This window comes from Alligator sinensis, unplaced genomic scaffold (assembly GCF_000455745.1).
Source record: "Alligator sinensis unplaced genomic scaffold, ASM45574v1 scaffold307_1, whole genome shotgun sequence".
NCBI classification, from domain to species: Eukaryota; Metazoa; Chordata; order Crocodylia; family Alligatoridae; genus Alligator; species Alligator sinensis.
Genome location: NW_005842115.1, coordinates 2,004,359 through 2,011,958, shown reverse-complemented (window position 1 = coordinate 2,011,958; position 7,600 = coordinate 2,004,359).

Below are 7,600 nucleotides of genomic sequence, written 5' to 3'. Positions count from 1 at the left end.
ATTCTCTCTCTCTCTCTCTCTCCCATGTTTTAAACTGCAGCAGCTACAAATAACTGTTGATCTTCCAAAGATGTTTAGTTTAAGTGATGTTAAGCAGATTTGGATTTGTTCTGACTGCTTACACTGTAGCAAAAGTGATGCCCAAAGAGTTGTGCAAAGGGGCCAGAGGAGCATGCAGGCTAGTACACTTGAAAACTGAAAACCTGGTGACATGCCCCAATTTTACAGCCCCTCGTAGCTGTCACTAAAAGGATAGGCCAGAATTTCCAAGGCTGCCTAGCTACTCAAGGTGCCCAACTAGGGACAGTCGGGAACTGACTTTCACTCACTCAAAGGCGAAGAGCACCCAATGAGGGGGCTGGACTTGATGATCTTCCGAGGTCCCTTCCAGCCCTAATGTCTATGAAACAATGCCTATGAAAATTAGCAGACCCCTTGGAAAGCATGTCCTTTAATCTGTATCTCCCTCCCCCATCTGGAACTAGGCAACAGACTTCTGTACAGACAAGAACATTTGGGGGAATTCTCTACGTTATGCATCTGTATATATACACAGACGGACTCTCAACTAACTGTAACCTCTTATGCATTATTACAGCAGCACCTGCACATCTACTAGGTGCTGATACGATGTGCAGCAGCAGCCAAAAGCATGTACATGGATTTAGGTGAGAAGGCGATTAGACAGAATGTGCCAGCATTAAAACTCCAGTGGAAGAGGTAATTTGATGGCGTGTTCCCAATTTGAACACTCTAGGACATGAACTTCCTCTCAAAGGCCTTGTCAACAGTACAGCATGTAATGGTGTTTGAACATGGATGTCAGCAATCGCATTAGCTGAACTGGGGATGAATGCAGTTTAGATGTTAAGCGTTGAAAAGAGCAAGCTATGTTTGGTATCCTTTCAGCTAAGTGTAACTGCAAGGTTTAATCACATTTAGCCTGGATAACACTGAATATGATTTGTCCTCGGCTACACTTACACCTAACCGTACTCAGTTCCAATTCAACTGACTCTTCATCACAGGAACAGTTATATTTTCACTTATAAACCAGGCCAAAGAAGATGCAATAGCAGAAGCAAAGTCCAGAGGTAGGCAATAAAAACCATTAACCTCCTCCCCCTACAACCTCATCTTCTTTTTTTTTCTTTCTTCATAAGCCTCCTTTGGTTGTGGGGGATGGTCTTTTTCCCAGCATGCTTTTCTGGGGCTGAATCTTTAAATTGAGCAAAGGCAGGCAATTACAGCTATTTTGCAACCAGCTGCTGGTTAGTGCTTCTTCATCTTGTCTAGCTAGTGAGTATTCTGATTTACTGTTATGCTTTCAGCTAATCTTTCCTGGGTTATTCCTAAAATGTTGTCTTCTTGCCTATTTAGAAAAATGGGTGCCAATTTACAAAGGAACCATATTCCAGATGATTGCAGTAAAGGCAGTGTTAGTAATAGATCCCAGGGTTTTACTTTCCAGTGCCCCTATGCTTCTAGCTGAAACATAACACCTCTCAGATTACATACTGTAAGTAAAGGTATTTCTGAAGCAGAAGCAAGTGAGTAGGCACTATCTAAAACTGTAATGACAGTCAGTGCTCTTTTGTTGTGTACAAATTACAATAGAAAACTGGGGAGGGAGACTCCCCACCCGCCCCCCCAAACTGAAGATGACTAGAACTTGAAGAATTTTACTTGTACATTTTTATGTTGCTTTTGTACAAAGAAATTCCACAGTGCTGTGCACTTCTACTACACCTACTGTTTGGGATTACCAATCACTTTTCATAAGCTAATAAATTATGACTCAAAACACCAAATAGCCTGATCCTCCTTGAGAGCTTCCACCTTCTTTAAAGCAATTAGTGCATATGGGATTGGGGGTCTGTTATCAAGTGCCTTCATTTTAGAGTGCTGAACTCTTTAAACCTGGGGCATACTTTCAAGAAAAGCTGAACACCTGCAGTTGATAAAAGACATGAACCAGAACCTGTGAAAGTCGGGGCCAAAGTGTCCCAGAGACAGTACCCAGCAGTCAAGGCATTTGAAGTCGGTTGCCCACTTTTATTCTGATAGGCAAGGGAGCAGATCCTGGCTGTGTTTAAAAATGTGCAGCTCTGTAGAAATATTTAAAGAAAACTTTGGCTTTTTGAGCTATTATTTTAAGCTGGTCTTGCATCTTTTATCGTAATGGAGGTAAACTGCTCAAGGGAGCACATCAGTTGAAACACAGAATAAGGATGTTTATGCTATTTGAGGCTTCTGCTAGCCTTCTGATTGATATGTCCCAATTGTAGCTACCATCAGAAATGTGCCACTGCAACCCTTTGAGGAGGGGTGGGAAACCTGCAGTATGGGCAGGCAGCCTCTGTGATGGCTCCCAGCAGATTGGGGACGGAACAGGCAGCCCAGCAGCAAATAGGGCATGAAGCAGAAGGTGGGGCATGAGATCAGGCAAGCAGCACAGGGAAGGAAGCAGGAGATCTAACAAGAAGCAGAAAACAAAGCTGCAGTTTGAGCAGAGGAAGAGGACAGGAGTAACGCTGGGGGAGGATGTGGAGCTAACTTGTGGCATGCCTGAAAAAAGGTTGGCTCCTAGTGCACCTAGCCAGTGGTCCCCATCCCACATTGAAACCAGAATGAACTCCACCAGTGCAAGTAACAGCTGTATGCTCCAGAGGTTTGGACTGATGCAGGTACACCTGCCTGTTCACCACTCATTGCCTTATCCTAAATAAAGACAAAGCCTCAGTGCACACAACAGAGCCCTGGCTTACAAATGGTGAAGACACAAGGTTTCGTTTATGCTCCCTTGTCTCCCCTCACTATAAAAGACACCAAAACAAGACTTTGAGCTCTCTCCATTGCGGAAGACAGAAGTAGAAGGCTAATGTACTGCTTGCACTGTTAAAGGACAATAGCAGTGTTATGGGAGAGGTTCTAATGGCATCTAATTTTAAAGAGGTAGGCCACTTAAGCTTAAAGAAAGTCTTTGCAGGGTTAGCACCTCAATAGCTATAAAAATAGTTGTAAATGGCTTGAATATAGTAAAGAAGGCTTAATCAACTCTTGCCACACCGTGTTGATAATTTAAAAGCATGGAATAAAATTCCGGGAATGTAGAGCCCATCTGAATGCATGACAAGCCTTTCAAAGTTGATAGTTGTTACAGCTTTTTTTTTTTTTGGTAAGGATGCATGTAAATTAAACCAGACTTTCTAAAATAACAGTCTATCTTTCACAAGAGCTTTGAAGCTTTTCTGTTTTATCAAACATTTAAATCAGTGCAGTTTTCCTTTAATCCACCCTTAATCCACAGCTGGAGGAAAAAAGGTCTCCTGTTAAACAATACCAAAGCACTGGTGTTAAGTCCATCACCCCTCCAAGTCATTCACCACAGTAGGGTGTGAATTTCAGTGGTGAGGTTATTTAGGGCCCATTCCAAAAGCCCTTGAAATAAATCTGACTCTCTTGATTTTGCTTCACTGGATTGTTTTGGGTGGCAAGTAATACATTCAGAACCAACAAATGGTGTTTCTAGCCAAAATTGAGATTTTAATCTAAAGTTGTTTACAAATCCAATGTGAATAGAAATGCCCCCCCCACCCCCGCCCCAGCCTCTGGGGGGAAAAAAATTGGGAATGCACTGTTTAAATGTAAACAGGTCCTTGCAGTGCATGCAATCCAAAGATTTATAGCATCTTAAGAGAACTAAAAAGTAAAACTAAATTAAAACAAACGTAAAATGAATGGCTGTGTTCATTTCTAATGAAATGTAGGAAGTAATGACCATAATCGGTGAAAAGTAAATTAGAATTTTTAAAAGCATTTGCTTTCCGCAGTCAGTAACAGTGGCGAGAATGTTTGGCATTTCTCATTACTTCTAACCTGAAAGATTTTTTTTTATACTGCAGCTATGTATAGCAACAGGGAGAAGTGCTACATACCAAAACCAGCTTAAAAAAAAAATCAGCCTTTTCAACTTTGAATCCTGACACCCTACCAGCTTTGAAACAAACAAGAGCTGAACAGGGATCAGACTCTAATGCTTTAGTTTTTAGATTTGAATATTAAAAAAAATCTTAGGCCCAGATCCTGGAAAAAAGCAATTAGGTTCCAAATCCCTTGGATAGAAATTCAAGCTCCATCAAAATCATTGGGGGAAAAAAAAATCACACCACTAGAGCTGGATATCACCGGACAGGTGAAATTCTGTGGGGTTCCAGGTGGTGTGCTGTTCTCTCTCTCTCTTTTTTTTCCAGGATTGCATTCCTAATTCTAAAATAAATGTGAGATTTTCTTCCTCTTCTTTCTCTCCCTTTGTTTTTCTTCTGTCTGATTCTGTTTCTGGAAGTAAATGGCTTGAACCTCTGTTTAGAAAGGATTATAGGCTGGTAGATTAAGACAATCCTGCAGCATAAGAACCTTCAGTGTTTGCTGTAAGCACATTTGGGCGCATAGCTGTAAGCATTAGGAGAGTAACATGAATAAATTATGCCAGATGCCACATCAAGTGACCCATGCCAGAATTGTGTGAAGAGATATTTGCACGGACATAAGAAATACAGCCTTTGTTTCTGTAGGCAGTTGCTGGTGGTGGTGGTGGTGATCTGAACCTAACATGGTTCAGATCAACTGTGATTGCTGTACTCGTTTATAAATGATGGAGAACATAAAAATAATAATAGTAAACACAAATTGCTTTCCTCTGGCTACATTTATATTGGCATTCAGGAAGCCTGTACCTACCATGTCCATTGGTGCTAACATGGGTGGAAACTATAATGTAGACAAGGCTCAGGGCTTGCACTGCTGCATCATACAGTCCTGCTCTGAGCTCCCCCTGCTGCTATCACACATGGTGCGACTGTGCATGATCAAGCAACTCTGTTTTCAGATGCTTGTATCTTTTATCTACATTTGAGGAACTTAATTGTATCCTGCTCCTTTACCAGAGTACCTGAGACCCTTTGAGATCACAGAAATGTTATTTTGCCAATGCCGGACAGCTTCAGGAGATACTGTCAACTAAAAGAAAAATTACCCTTCCAGTTAAATGCTTTCTCAAATTCCTAATAGTGCCCAATTGTTGAAAAGTTTTTACAGCTGAAAGAGAAATGTGTTCTCTCTTTAACTCCCCCCCCCTTCAGTTTCTGCATCTAATCACATCTCATAGGGTGAGATGGAGTCTCTCTCCCCCGTGGTCAGCTGGGTCCGATCTGGCGTGGGGTGTTGCCAGCACACCTGTGCGCAGCCAGGGTTCTCCGAGCAGGGGGGAGACTGGACCTTCCACAGGTGTGGAAGCTCACTTCAATGGATCTGAGTGCAGAATCAAGCCTTGGGCAATGTCCTATTTTGTTTGAATGGGTCTTTCAGGCGGGAAGAGAGTGGAAGAAGACATTTAGCATGCACTTTTCCATTTTGCACTGCATCACTGGATAGAAGGTTAGTGACCTGAAAAAACATAGATTTGTGGTGAAAAATCTTAACAGACCTTACCGGAGGCTTGCATGGGGGTATGACAGCCCCTCAGAACAGTGCATTAGTAGCTTAGTACTTATTGAAATAGATGTTATACGGTATTTAAGTTAGGTGTACAAAAGCTAACAAGATTATTCATCGTTTTCTTCATGCACTTACAGATGGGTGCTTCCTCTGCAATCTTCACCTTTTCCTCTCACTTTTTACACGGATTTCCACACACTCCACTCATGGGTTTTCATACACAGGTGTTTTACTCTATTCTCTTCCCATCTCATATTTAGCATTAAACTCACTGCAAAAGTAACAGCTTTGACTCCCCGGTGTCCTTAACGTATGTTTAGTCTTTCAATTCAATGACTGTTCTGTCAAAATATACATTTCATTCTGCGCCTTCTATCCAAGTGGCCTTTATGCTGGGAATCTGCATTTATTGTTCTTATCTCTTCCCTAGGGCTTTCAAAAAGCAGATGGATGTAAAGACTGACAATCAGATGTCTTCCTACAACCAACCTGAAGTCAGCAGGTAAGAACTACGGAGTTGCTTACCAATGGAAAGAAATCTCTATAATGTGCGAGACATGCAGACACCCCTGTGAAATACTTCCAAGAACATTTTATTAGAGACCATATTGCTCCCCGTCATATTTTTTGCATTTGCCTTTTCTTGCTTTACAATTTATATGAAAAGAGGGGATTTCGTAGGTAGCGATCCATCTGCTCACCTTACTTATTCCTTGCTTTCTATAAGCCTCTGTGATGCCCCAATTAATTGCTCTGCGTATGATCACACCACATCACAAACAGGATTCTGACTTTCAGTCCTGTCAGTATGAGGGGAATTTTCTAACAAATTTCCTAAAGTTGCCAGTTCAGCTTCACTAGTGTTACCAATGTGGGCTGTAACTGTTGTGTGTGGATAAAGCCTTACCAAGTTGAAGCTGAATCAGTATCAATTTGTAACCGGCCATCAATCTTTAAACACAAAGGGGTGCACTAGTTTAACTAAATCAGGTGAACACACCTGTAACCAATGCATGGAAGCTTTAGTGGAATTCATTTCCAGCTGTCTTAGAGCCCCCTGGGTAGAGGCATCCACGGCTCCCTTAAAAAAAAGTATTATGATTTAGGCTTACTCAGTGAGTGATAGCAAGCGATCTGTCCATGCTATGATCATGAAGCAGGACACTTGGTTCCCTCACTTTACCTGTGGCAGGTTAGGGTGGACGTCTGTGTTGTGTTAGGGTTGGAAGCAATCGTTTACCCTAAAGTGCAGATGGGATTGTATGGGATGGTTTGGACAGGGCTGATCCTGCCTCTGGAGGTCCCTTCCAGCCCTGCTGCTATGATTATGAAATGACTTTTCCTTGTTGTTTAACCAGGCTGCACAGATCACTCCTTTCTAATCTATCTCCCCAAATCCTTCCTTCCTTTTAAACATGTCTTACTAAAACACTGGAGGTGATATTTCTCTCAGCCCCTCCCGTGTGCTGTATTTCACTGCCCGTGCCCAGCTTCCTACATTGGGAGCCCTGAGGAAGAACATCTTGCCTTCCAAAGCTTGTCTCACACCTCCATAGCTGGTCCAAGATCTCACCTTCAGAAATCCTGGCTTTACATTTCACCTGAAATGCAGCTGGTCCTTTCAGGATCCCCCCTAGGGTTAGAGTCTGAGGTGGGCAAAAGGGCTGGAAGGGACCTCTGGAGTTCACTAGTCCAGCGGTTCTCAACCTTTCCTGTACCAGGACCCATCTGTAAACGGCAGTGGCCAGTACAACCCACTGCCCTGCTCTGCCAGCCTGTGGGGGGAAGCCAGTTTCCCCCCCATGTTTCTCTTTGAACAGGAAAATCCACTTGGAAAGTGTGTGGATCCATTTGGAAAGTGCATGTGTGACCCTTCTGTACAGTCTCACACCCCACTTTTGGGTTGTGACCTAGGGGCTGAGAGACCCCGCTCTACCTACTCCAGCCCCCCTCCAGGATCATCCCTCTCCCAACCCTCCCATCCACCCACTGGATCTAAGCCTTGCCACCACACAAGCCATCCCCCCGGTTCCGTGCAGCTGGTGGGAGACGCATCTGTCGCCGGGCTCCTTCCCCCAGCGAGGATGTTTGCAAGGGGGGGGGC